Source organism: Bidens hawaiensis, unplaced genomic scaffold (genome assembly GCF_021521415.1).
Source record: "Bidens hawaiensis isolate Kalapana, Puna unplaced genomic scaffold, B.hawaiensis_p1.1 tig00001961_1, whole genome shotgun sequence".
In the NCBI taxonomy this organism is placed as follows: domain Eukaryota; kingdom Viridiplantae; phylum Streptophyta; class Magnoliopsida; order Asterales; family Asteraceae; genus Bidens; species Bidens hawaiensis.
The window spans coordinates 1,115,827-1,129,589 of record NW_027491109.1 but is presented as its reverse complement, the minus strand read 5'-3'; the positions used below and the strand labels follow the sequence as shown (position 1 = coordinate 1,129,589).

General features: G+C 36.5%; 2 pseudogenes; one reads left to right on the top strand and one right to left on the bottom strand.

Moving 5' to 3' along the window:
- The first annotated feature begins 7,465 nt into the window (after positions 1–7,465).
- LOC143604208 (putative receptor-like protein kinase At5g39000 pseudogene) lies at positions 7,466–8,579 on the top strand (annotated as a pseudogene).
- A 3,705-nt stretch (positions 8,580–12,284) lies between these two features.
- On the bottom strand, positions 12,285–13,579 carry LOC143604198 (putative receptor-like protein kinase At5g39000 pseudogene; annotated as a pseudogene).
- Positions 13,580–13,763: the final 184 nt, after the last annotated feature.

Genomic DNA, 13,763 nt, shown 5'->3' with positions numbered 1-13,763 from the left:
ATATTTTAGGATTGTAAACTTTAAAGTTCTTAAAGTTACATCCTTTTTGAATTTTTCGCTTCTTTCTTTTCTTGTTCCTTGGGTTATTATTAGCTGTAGAGCTATCACAAGTTTCTTCCTTTCTTGAAGAAACAGATTTACTTCGACTCCTTTTGTTAGATTTTGATTGACTTTGACTTGTAGAAAATTTCTTCATAGCTTCCTTAATCATCTTTTGAATTTCTTCTTTATATTGGGCGGGAATTTTATTATCTTTATTATTAATGTTTTCTTTGTTTCCCGATTTCTTGGGAGGACTGTTGTGAGAGTTTGCACTTTCTTCTCTTGACATACTACAATAAAATTTTAAAAGATAAGTCCAATATTCGAAGAACTTAAAACATATCTTTTATTCATCTTATTATAGTTACAAGAGTGCATATTATTTGTTACAATTATACTCTCTACATTTACTAAGGTTCTATTTCTTCCAACGGATGATAAATTTCTTAATCTTGCTATCTTTCTTGATAGTCTCCTTTTCTTTTTCTTCCACCTCTATTTCCTTCATTGTTTCTTCATTTTGAATGTGAACAAAGTAAGGATCTTGAGTTGCTGGAAAATATCCTTGTTCGCAAGGATATTCTTTCGGATACGCCATTACTTCTTTTTCCTTTGGCATCATTGGTTTCTTGGATCTACTTGATACGTCTCTATACGTATTTTGATTTTGAATAATCCGAGCTAGTGGAATGTTAGAATCAAATGAATCTGAATCTTCCTCCATTTATGTTTGGCATGTACTTTCATCGCTAGATATAGGAATTTGGAGAAAAGACGTTCCCATAATTCCTTTTCCTTTGCCAAATCGAGGCTGACATGATCCTTGGCTAGATTGACAATCGGACATCTGCGCGAAGTTAGATTTTAAGGATAGGAAGACGCTCCTATCTTATTTGTATTATTCATTTCTTATCTGTATCAGTTTTGGATAATTTGTTGATACTTTCCAACTAAGTATCTTGTTTGCTTGAATCAATATTCGTATAATAAGTTTTCAAAACTTATCCTTAATCAAAGCCTAGGTATAATTAAATACCTAATTCGCTAAGATTGATGGCTCTGATACCAACCTGTCACACTCCACGTTAGGGCCTAGGAGTGTGACCAATAGTTGGTACTTGTTTTGTAAAAATATCAGAGTTGCGGGTTTTATATCAGCGGAAGTCTTTAATAAAATATTATTACTTTGAAAACTTATTAGCGGAAGTCTTTAGTAAAATCATATTGAAAACTTATTATTAAAAACTCGGGTTTAAATACCCGTTTGATATTTCAAATACCTTTCTTTTAAAAATCATAACTCTTTATAATATTTTTGAAATAAAATATCTGAGCCATCAGATAGCATCTAATGACTATAACTCCAATCCTCTATTTCTTCTTGCTTATATTTTCTAACCCCTTCTTTGTTTTCCTGTAACATGGGGAAAAATACGTCAGCACAAAGCTGGTGAATAACGCTGACTCTAAAATCTCTTATCAATACCTTTGTGAAACCAACAATAATACCTTTGTGACTACTCATTAGGCACCCAACTAAATTGGGATCAAATTACCCTAAGTACCATGTACAATTAATTATATACACAAAATCATTTCTCTGAATAGTCCCGTAGACCTTCAGAGGCATGTTGATGATTTGCATGGCCTCGGGGAAATGCCGAGTCACCATGTATGTTTGGATCCAGACACATGTATACTCTTAATCAGAGTGTCCGTTTCTTATTATTGTACACAAAGTTTTTAAGGATTCGTAAATCCTATGCAAACATTCAGACTCATTATAAAAGGTTTGGGGGCGTATTCACCTTTTCTGTTTGGGATCGGCTTCAACACCGTCCGAGGGTCTTTCCCTTGATATCTCGCACCTATAGTACGAGTATAGCCTTCTCTTTTGGATCAACTTCAGTACACTGTCCGAGGGTCTTTCCCTCTTCATTTGTTATCTCGCACCTATAATACGAGTATAACTTTTCTATAAATAACCAGATCAACGATCTAGCTTCAGACCTTTAGTCCGTGTTGTATAGCTTTAACCTTGCTAAAAGCATTTGTTTATTCAAAACATTTGGACTTTTAGTCCCTTTGTTTGTTTATCATTTACACACGATGTTTCTTCTTCAAGAAGAAACATTACTTTATAATATTATATTTCTTAACAATAAAGAAATACTATTTAATTATATTCCTTGAATAAACTTGCTTTACGTTTCTTAATCAAAAGAAACTATATTTAAACTATAACCTTTGCTTAAGAAAAGTTATTTTATTCTTAATCGTAATCAAGGTTTGGCTATAACTTTGACTGTGGTCTAAGCCATTTATAATATAATAATAACTTAGGTAGAACTCCTTACCTCGCACGGGTATTTGGAGTTAGATATTCCTAAGTTTATACGGGCAGCACTTCTACTTTATGCACGTTTATCGAGACGTTCTTGATCAACTCTTCTTTGCACGCAAATCGAGGCAACGTTCGGTCGCTGGGTTGTGCACGTACTTTGAGACGGGATGTCGGGTTACTTTTTGGGTGGCACGCACTTCGAGGTAACACCGGGTACTTGACACGGATTACGAGGTGATATTTTCGGGTCGGTGGCACGTAAAACGGTGTTTGGCACGCAAACCGAGGTAGAGAGAGTAAAAAAAACTAGAGAGAGTATGGGAGTGTGTGTGAGAAATGCCGCAACCCTTCATATTTATAGCAAATTTTGGATCCTATCTTTCTCTGGCATCGCGTAGCGCGATGCTTTCTTTCATCAGATTACGCCACATGTCGCCACGTGGCCTGACACGTTTTGCCACGTGTCGCCACGTGGTCTGACACGTTTTGCCACGTGTCATGTCGGGCTACCATGTGTAACTAGAGTGTGATACGTGTTGATGCGTCATCACGGCCTATCGCGATACGTGAGTGCAAAGTGCGCCATCAAAGCGTCACATTGCGCCCAACGCCCTTCGCCGTCGCCGTCGCCTTCGCCATCGCCATCGCCATGAGCGCGTGCGCGTCGGGTGCTACGCACCCTTTGCTAGGACCACTTGGTGCATGATATTCATAAAAGAATATAACTATGGAAATTCTATCTCTTATAAAGAGATTCCATTTCTTTACCACTTTCAATGTGGGATGGATTTCATTTCCCTTATTTATACCTTAGTGGAATGCTTCCACTTTCTTTCATCTTCCAATCTGGGATGGAGTTTCTTTTTATGTAAGTAAACTTTAACTTAGGAAATATTTTTATTTCCTTATTTGAATTATAATTCCTTATTAAATATTTCTCATGTCTTGTCTTGGTATTATTTTTGATCCCTCAACTTTCCTAAGTTGTCAAATTTGGATCTAAATTTTGGAAATGTTACAGTAAAATGGATTTAAACCACAGTGGAGCGTTATGGTCTTATGAAGAGGGGTCTTGAAGCCTCATTTCCTACATAACGATGATGTGAAAGGGCGACGGAGCCCCTCCACAAAGAACAGTCTAATGCCGCCAAATATGATTTTTGCCTTTTATATATGATTACCAAAAGAAATCACTTGTCAATTGTTATTTATGAATTATTTTGTTTAGTAAATGTGCTTATCATGTTACTTGAGTATTTTAACTCCATGGTGACGTACTAATGTAGATTTAGTTATAAGTAAATGGATGTGATTCGGTACAAATAAATTAACATATAAATAATTACAGTATTTATAATTTTGAATTAGAGTAATTATATTATGAAAAATAAAATAGTATAATAATAATTACTCTAGTTTAAAAGTTAAAGTATAATAATAACTACTCTAACTATTTGTATACTCCTATAATTAAATCTATTGGTTTCGTGAGTTACTTTAAATAATTTTTATATCCAAATTGAAGTAGTTGATGTCATAACTATGGATATAAGGATATTAATTTTTTTGGTCTTTTGCCGTTGCCTCATTAGGGCACCGGTGTTCACACCTCTCCCGTACGTGTATGATACGCGTCATGACTCAAGAAAGTCCAACTCTACTTAGTATACGTATAGAGTCATTAATTAGTGAAATAAAAGTCATTTTCTCATAATATTTTCTCTACTAAATCCTAACATCCAGGGGTGTACATGGACCAGACGAGAGTCTGTCCGTTAAGTTTTTGACAGACAAACGGACAGTTCACGATTAATCTACCGAACGAAAATTCATATCCGTGTCCGTCCATTAAGAAATTGAGTTTGTCTGCGCCCATCTATTAAAAAATTGAGTTTGTCCATGTCTGTCCGTTATTATTGTAACCGGACATTAACAGGCAATAATGGATAAACGGACAATGGGGATTAATGTACAAACGAACATGTGAGCATAAATGGACAGCGGACACTAATGGACAAACATAAACAATTACATATTAATTTCAAACAACTTCATATACAAATTTGGAATTACATTATATAATATCTAAATATACTTAACATATATTAAATATTATCATTAAGTGGATCAATATAAGATATATCAAACATATGTAGTAATACAAAAGTAAGATTAATAACATTATAAACTCCACAATTAAATTACAATACTGGATAGATCTAAACACTTACAATACCGGACGTAATCAGACGAACATTACCGGACGTTCACAAACACTATCAAATGAACTTGGTGGTCCGTGTCCGTCTGATAAGCTTACCGAACGAAGTTTTTTTGTCCATGTCCAGTTCATTTATTATACGGATGAACATAAACGAACTTCTTGTCAAACGGACGACCGAGAGTCAGGTTCGCTTACAGCTATATTAAGAATAGTTTAGAGTAGATCAGATTTCTTTTGCAAATAAACTTACACTCAAAAAAAGAAAGAAAAGATAAACGAATTTGTGTGGTCACTTGACCTATGTAAATGGGCTACCGGCTACGTATATGACCCTACTTGAGGCATGGTGTAACGTTAACACCATCTCTATTATTAATGATCAGAATACCTTTATGTGTAACGAACATGATGGCCCTTCCCGTTAAATGTTGATGAAAGTTAATGATAGGCTAAAAAAATTTAACAAGATGAGAGCTACAAATTTCAAGCACCCAACTTTTTAAAATAAATCGTTAAAAAAATGTTATTTTGTCAAACCAATTGAACTATTTATGAGAGATAAGTTTATGAAATACTAGTTTGATCCTCCCGTGTTATGGAAGTTTATTTAAGTTTTTGTTTTTAATCGGTTTGCTATTTTATGATGATTTATTTTATTTTTTTAACGTAGTTTATTTTAACTTAATACATATATATTAGCTTGTTATTATATTTTTTTTGCATTTGGGTATTATCAGTTGAGATGTGTAGGTTTTTTGGATTTTTAACAAACAAAAATACACAAACATGTTGATTTTTTTAAATGAACAAACATGAACACTAATATTTGTCTAATGAAAAATGGCACATTGATGTAGTTGACTATGGCGGGTAGTATCGGAAGTTAACCGACGATGGAGATGATAGACCAGCAATGGAGAACATGTAAAGAAGATAAATTAAATTAGGGTTTGAGGATGAAAGTATTTACCAATAAATAAGATCTTATAACCCATTTGAGAGCTATTAGGGTTTGGTAAGACTTATAACCCGTGGAAATTATTCTTTGATGATTAAGGGTTTATTTCACAAATAAATGAGATGTTATAACCCATGAAGGGTTATCCGGGTTTGGTGAGACCCATGACCTGCGTAAATTATTCTTTGATTATGAAAGAGTTTCACAAATAAATAAGATGTTATAACCCATTTAAAGACTATCTGGCTTTGGTAAGACCCATACCCGCGATTTCGGGTCAAATGCATGAGAAACCTCCATTTAGAAATCAAGCAATCTGGTGGCTCTAGAGAATTGGGGGGGGGGGGGGGGGGGGGGGGACCTGAGAGCGACACGTAGGATTTCATGGTAGCCAATTATATAGATACTTAGATAAGGGTATATTACACAAATGATTCATGTCTTAAGTTAAAGCTTTACACCTAATTCTAATATGTAAAAAGTTAGTAAATTGTGGTTTTCGTTACTGTGCTTTGTCCAAATCGAGAGTTTTAGTCTAATAGTTTCAAATCTGTGATTTTCGTTCATGTGGTTTCATTTCACTTGCAGTTAAACCCGGTCTCACTAACCTCATTAAGTCTGATCGTTAAACCCATCAACGTGCCCTCATGTGATAGTCAATTTTGTCCTGTTTTCCCCAAATACACCTTAGCCCCTCACGTGAGAGGGCTTGCGAATTAGGGTTGAGGTTTATTTGGGGAGAAAATGGACAAAACTGTCACGTGAGCTGATGGGTTTAACGACTAGACTTATCAGGGTTAGTGGGATCGGATTTAATTGCAAGTAAAATGAAACCACATAAATGAAAATCACATATTTGAAACTATTGGGCTGAAACCACTGATTTGAAAAAAAAAACACTTGAACAAAAACCGTAGTTTACTCAAAAAATTATTTATTTGATCTCAAGTTCTCTCTTTGGTGCCTTGGGCGCCATATGAATATTCGGAGACATTTTATTGTTTGCATCGTACATTTGGATCTTGAATTTTGTAATTTTCACTAATAAACCATTTCAGTGCTTAGAATATGCAATTTTGTTGTAGACTTTTGGAGGTACCGACAAAAAGGAAAGCTTGTATTTTTCACTATAAACTACAAACCATTTCAGTGCTTAGAATATGCCATTTTGTTGTACACTTTTGGATGTACCGACCAAAAGAAAAGGAAAGGAAACAAGGAAAAATAAAATATTAATAAACTTCAGTTACATTAATGAAAAAACTTTGTTGATGTCATTAATTGTTGCCTTTTCAATCTCTCTCGTGTGTTCCTCCATTTAGTAAGTCATTTTTTTTGTAATTAAGATCCAATATGATGATTAGTTGCTTAAAACATATAGTGATGATCTCTAATTCTCTAGATTCTTATAGCATTTTAGGATGTGAATTTATGACACCGCCTGGAAATATAAAAAGAACCAAACATGAAATTTTTGTGTTTGAGCTTAATCTAAACATATCTAGATTAGTTTCAAGTAAAAATTGTGAACACCTTTAGATAAAGGAGTCACGTTTGGATAATGGATCAACATGACATGACCAATTTATTTTCTTATAATATTTTTCTTTATAAATACATTAATAAGTTACAATTTAGACCGATTTTTTTTTCTGAAGGTATAATTTAGACCGAATAACTTAAAGAGAAAAAATAAATAAACATAGAGTTTTATAGTATAAACATAATTATTTTATGCACATTTGTATTTTTGAAGAACAATGTACTTTAGTGCATTATCATGCAATTTTTTTTGGGTTAAAACGGTCTTCTTGTTAACTCACAAATACTTAAGTCGTGTTCTGGTTCATGTCACTGACACGATTCTTTGGTTCGTGCCGTGTTAAATTTCGGTGTCTTAGTTCTACTGTCTACCAAGTTGCAACTCATGAGATATATTGATTTTTTTTTCAATTCGTTTTAGGACAAAGCTATTATACCTTTTCCAAATGATGTTAACTACAACTAACAAAGACAAGAATACGCAACCCCATGGTTTATCTCCTGTGGTACAATGTCGTCGTTTTTCATTTTCGAAGCTTAAAGCAGCAACATGTAACTTTGACGAGAAATGGTGCATTGGCCATGGGGGATTTGGGAAGGTGTATCAAGGAGTGATCGTTGATGGGCCGACTAGTTATAACGTATGTGCTATCAAGCGGTTGCATTCCATGTCCGAACAAGGAGCGTCTGAGTTTTGGGCTGAAGTCGAGATGCTTTCAAGGCTGCGGCATTGTAACCTTGTATCTTTAATAGGTTATTGAAATGAAGGAAATGAGATGGCCCTTGTTTATGAATACATGAAGAAAGGAACCCTTTATGACCATCTACATATAAAAGGTACACATTTCACTTGGTCTCAACGACTCAAGATATGCATAGGAGCTGCACGTGGATTGGACTACCTTCACACCGGCACTGGCACTGTACATGGAGTCATACATCGTGATGTGAAAAGCTCTAACATTTTATTGGATAAAAATTATGCAGCCAAGATTTCGGACTTTGGGTTGGCAAAAATATGTCCGACAAATGGGACGCTTACATGTGTCAACACAGGAGTTAAGGGCACATTTGGGTATATGGATCTAAATTATGTCCACACAGGCAGGCTGACAAGAAAAACAGATGTTTATGCATTTGGAGTCGTACTGATTGAGGTGTCGTGTCGTAGGTCTGCTTTCGACAGGAGTCTGGATGAGGGTTTAGCGACATGGGCTCAAAACCATATCAAACAAGGGAGGCTAACTCAAATTATTGATGTTAGTTTGAGGGATCACATTTCGAAGACTTCATTAAAGGAATTTTCTCGTATTACAAGTCGATGTTTGCTTAGTGATCCAAATCGACGCCCTACAATGAGCGATGTTTTGAGCCGTCTTGAATTAGCATTGTCATTTCAAGAAAGAAAGGATTCTTGTGCAAACAAATCACGGCAACCATTTCATTTGTTTGGTTCATTCTCAATCTAATAATGTTTGTGGTTTGATCAAGAATATGAAATTACAAGTATTGTATGTCTTTAATACATGAAACTCTAAGATGAAACATGGAATGACTTTGTAAGCTCCATCCATCGTTATTACTTTCATAGTCCATATAAAAGGTTGAGAATGTCGTGATTTAAGGACACCCTTCGCTCATGTTCTGGTTGCGACCAAGGAAGCACGTCGATTCAAAGGACACGCAACCTTATTTGTAACTAAGACAAGACTTTGATTTGACATTAGAACCCCCCCCCCCCCCCCAATTCTTCACATATGTATCAAGCTACTTACAATCTTGTTTCATTGTATCTTTGAAGTGATTTTAAATGACATTCTACGCACAATGTTTAAAGGAATACTGGATACAAAACTGTGTTAAAAAATATAGAATAATCAACGTTAACAATAGTAGTAAACTTTAATTGCCGTTTCAAACATACACATTTCCTTTTTGTTTCTTCGGAACGACAACATTCGTACTCTTTAATGGCCTTTAAATGAAAGAATTGACCACAACCTCAGTCATTATCCGGTGTTGATTTAGTTACTAAGCATCGAGCTACAATGAAGATAACTCCTTTAAAAAACTATTCGATGAGTCATCTCAAACTAAAATAGATATTTGGCTAAGTTTTACCCTAAAGACATAAACAGCAAAACTGGATCCATATACCCAAAAGTGCCTTCGATTGCGGTATAACTTAGCTAATGCATCGCATCAAAGAGACCATTGAAGTTCATATTTAGCATAACTAACAAATAATTTGACGCGATTGTAACCATCTGTAATGTTGGAAAAGTGTCAAAAGTCAATTGTTACAAAATTCTGCAAAACTAATAGAAATCGCAATTAACATAAGACTTGAAAACCAGTATTGTTTACAAAGATCAGTCGAGTAACTTCCAACTTCCAAAGTCAGCCAAATAACTAACACGTTTTATCAAGTCAAAGGAGCATTGACTTTCCAACATCTACCTTTTAAGAAGTTGGGGGGGCTCTGTATAAATTTTGGAGCAGAGGTAATAAGAAGTCCTTTGTGTGCAAAGCATTTGAAACTGTTGCCTTGTCGTCCATATTTATCCGACGCTACAACTTCTATGTCAATGAAGGTACCCTTGTCATCAAACGAAACGGTATATGTCGGGCCAGTTGTACCTTCTATGTATCTATAAGATCCATCTTTGAAATGTTGAACCCATTGAAAGTGATTATGGTTATAAAGTATCGATCAATTATTATTTATAAACAATGACCCTATATACAGGGAAGAATACAACCAAGAAATAAGGAAAGGATATACACAATGAATACAGTGATTATCTCTAAATAACTAACTATAATCTATTCCTAATATACATAATAATTGGCTGGCTAAGACACCCCCTCAGTTTGAGCGGGCGGAGGACAAACGCTCAAGCTGGACCGAAATGATTGGAATAGTTCACGAGATAATCCTTTGGTAAATATATCCGCATACTGCATAGAGGATGGGACGTGAAGAACTTTAATGTGCCCAAGACGAACCTTCTCTCTGACGAAGTGTATGTCAATCTCTATGTGTTTTGTCCTTTGATGTTGAACCGGATTATTGGACAAATAGACCGCTGAAACATTGTCACAAAAAACTACTGATGCGCGCGTTAAAGGAGTGTGAAGTTCGAGCAGCAGATTTTTAATCCAAGTCGTTTCTGCAACCGCATTTGCAACTCCCCTATACTCAGCTTCCGCACTGGATCGTGAGACAGTAGGCTGACGTTTAGCAGACCAAGATATAAGATTGTCACCAAGGAAGACACAATAACCCGATGTCGAGCGTCTCGAATCTGGGCAACCGCCCCAATCAGCATCAGAATAGGCAACCAAGTCATGTGAATCAGATCTCATGATCCGTATACCATAGTTAATTGTTCCTTGCAAATAACGGATGATACGCTTCATAAAGGCAAAGTGAGGATCTCGAGGCTCATGCATGAAGAGACACACCTGTTGAACTGCATATGACAAATCTGGACGAGTAAAAGTTAAATATTGCAATGCACCCGCCAGACTCCGATATAATGTCGGATCCGAAAATAGAGCTCCATCTGTAGCACTTAATTTAGATAAAAGATCAACCGGTGTTGAACAAGGTTTGCACGAGGACATGGAAGCGCGGGTGATTATGTCTTTGGCATATTGGGTATGTGACAAGAAAATACCATTATTTTGCTGAATAACCCTGATTACGAACACTTACGTGTGTTCGGCTGTGCGTGTTACCCTAACACATCAGCTACTCAGCCTCATAAACTTCACCATCGGATAACCTACTCTGATTACGAACATTAACTTCACCACGGATAACCTAACACATCAGGTTCAGTTCACCGGCTTCCCTCCGGCCACCGGTTACTCTCCGGCTCCGTTTGCTCCACCCGGATTCAACCAGCCCATGTATAACCCCCTCTGCCCAACTGATTTGAATGCTGCAATGGCTAATATGCAGGTTAATTCTCCTAATATGGCTTGGAACTCAGATGTTATGGATACAGGGGCCGAGTCTCACGTCACTAAAGACCAAGGTAAAATCGTTATCCCTGATTCTACTCCTGTATGTCGTCATATTTTGGTAGGTAATGGTATGCTTTTACCAATTAAAGGATCAGGTACCGGCTTTCACCATTTACCAAACCGAACTTATATACTCCCAAACATCCTTTATAGCCCTCAAATAATTATAAAAACCTTATTTCTGTTAGATGTTTTACTTGTGATAATCAAGTGTCTGTTGAATTTGACCCGTTTGGTTTTTCTTGGAAGGACCTCAAAACTAAGAAGACACTATCTCGCCACAACAGTACCGGGAATCTTTATACGTTCACGCCGCCTCAACTGCTGCCTCAAGCCACCTTTATTGCTTTCCACCACTTACCTTGGTATGATCGTCTAGGACATCCCGGGGCGCAAGTTCTAGATATTTTAAATCGTAGTTTTAATTTTCAATGTAATAAGGACAAAAGTCACAATCTTTGCAATTCTTGTCAACTTTCAAATAGTAAAAGATTGCCTTTTTATTCGTCTAATACATTTGCTTTTGCTCCTTTTGATATTATTCATTGCGATTTATGGACTTCGCCAATCACGAGTAAAACAGGATACAAATATTATATGGTGCCAGTTGACAATTTCTCACACTTCGTGTGGGTTTACCCCCTAAAATATAAATCCGAAACCTTTCCCACTTTTTCCAGATTCCATCAATTAATCTTCACCCAATTTAACCGTAAAATAAAAACTTTTCAATGCGACTTAGGGGGTGAATTTGACAATTTAGCGTTTAAAACTTTTGCCCAACAAAACGGTTTGCTTTTCCGTTTTTCTTGCCCTCAAACATCCTCTCAAAATGGAAGGGCAGAACGTATGATTCGCCGCCTGAACGACATTATACGGGCTCTCTTAATTCATGCGAATCTACCTCCTTCGTTTTGGGTTGAAGCCCTACACACCGCCACTTATCTTCACAATATATTACCAACCAAACGCCTAAATTTTTACACACCTACATTTGCTCTGATACCATGAAAGTGATTATGGTTGTAAAGTATCAATCGATTATTATTGATAAACAATGACCCTATATATAGGGAAGAATACAACCAAGAAATAAGGAAAGGATATACACAATGAATACAATGATTATCTCTAAATAACTAACCATAATCTATTCCTAATAGACATAATAATTGGCTGGCTAAGACCCATTTGAACATGCAAGAAACCGCACCATTGATAGAGTAGCCACACACTTGTAACTTCCCTCCAGGAAACGCATCGCCCGTGATACAAAGGCCCTCTATTGCAGGAAGCAGTTCGTTATTATTATCATCATCATTTTCAGTTAGAATAACGGGAAGTAGTGTGCTACCATTCTCATTTATAGCTTTGACACCACTCGTTACTTTACTTTCAAACGGGCCTTTAAATGAAAACATTGACCACACATTCTTTATAGTGATCCTTACTTGTGTGGAAGAATGGTTTCTTTCTTGAAATGACAGTGCCTGGTCAAGGCTACCGATAACCTCACTCATTGTTGGGCGCTCATTTGGATGACTAAGCAAGCGACGAAATGCAATGCGAGAGAACTCCTTCAAAGAACTCTTGGAAATATGGTCTCTCACACGTAAGTCAACTATCTGGACGAGTTTTCCTCGTTTGATACGGTCTTCAGCCCATATTGCTAAGCCCTCGTCAAGACTCTCGTCCAAAGCGGGCCTACCACATAACACCTCAAGCAATACGACCCCAAATGCATAAACATCAGATTTTATTGTCAGTCTGCCCGTGTAAAAATAATTAGGATCCATATACCCAAAGGAGCCTTTGACTGCGGTGCTAACATGTGTGCGAGCCTGATTTGTTGGTCCTATTTTAGCTAATCCAAAGTCTACAATCTTGGCTGCATAATTTTCGTCCAACAAAATGTTGGAACTTTACACATTACGATGTATGACGCCATGTTTTGTGCCGGTGCCAGTGTGAAGGTAGTCTAAACCGCGTGCGGCTCCTATGCATATCTTGAGCCGTTGTGAGTTGTGACCAAGTCACAAGCGTACCTTTCTTGTGAAGATGATCAAAAAGGGTTCCGTTATGCATGTACTCATAAACAAGCGCCATCTCTTTTCTTTCATTGCAATAACCAATCAAAGACACGAGGTTACAATGGCGCAGCCTTGAGAGCAACTTGACTTCAACCCAAAACTCAGGTGCTCCTTGATTGGACAAGAAATTCAATCGCTTAATGGCGTAGATATTATTAGTTGGTCCATTAGAGATCATTCCTTTGTAAACCTCACCGAATCCCCCACGGCCAATGCACCATGTTTTGTCAAAGTTATTTGTTGCTGAACTGAGCTCAGCAAATGAAAAACACCTGCAAGGCTGTGGTACGGGCGGGGATAATATCTTCTCGTCTTTGGTAGTTCTAGTTAACATCATATTGAATAGATACACACAGTGAAGAAATTTGCTCTGTTTATCCCAAAGTACTCAAGATTTTTTTTACCTTAGCTTTGTCCTAAAATACATAAGCGAAAAGACTTGAAACACCATACACATCACAAAATGAATGAAATAATATATATGATACATGTAAATAGTTACTTCAATCATCTTCTGATGACTCAAAA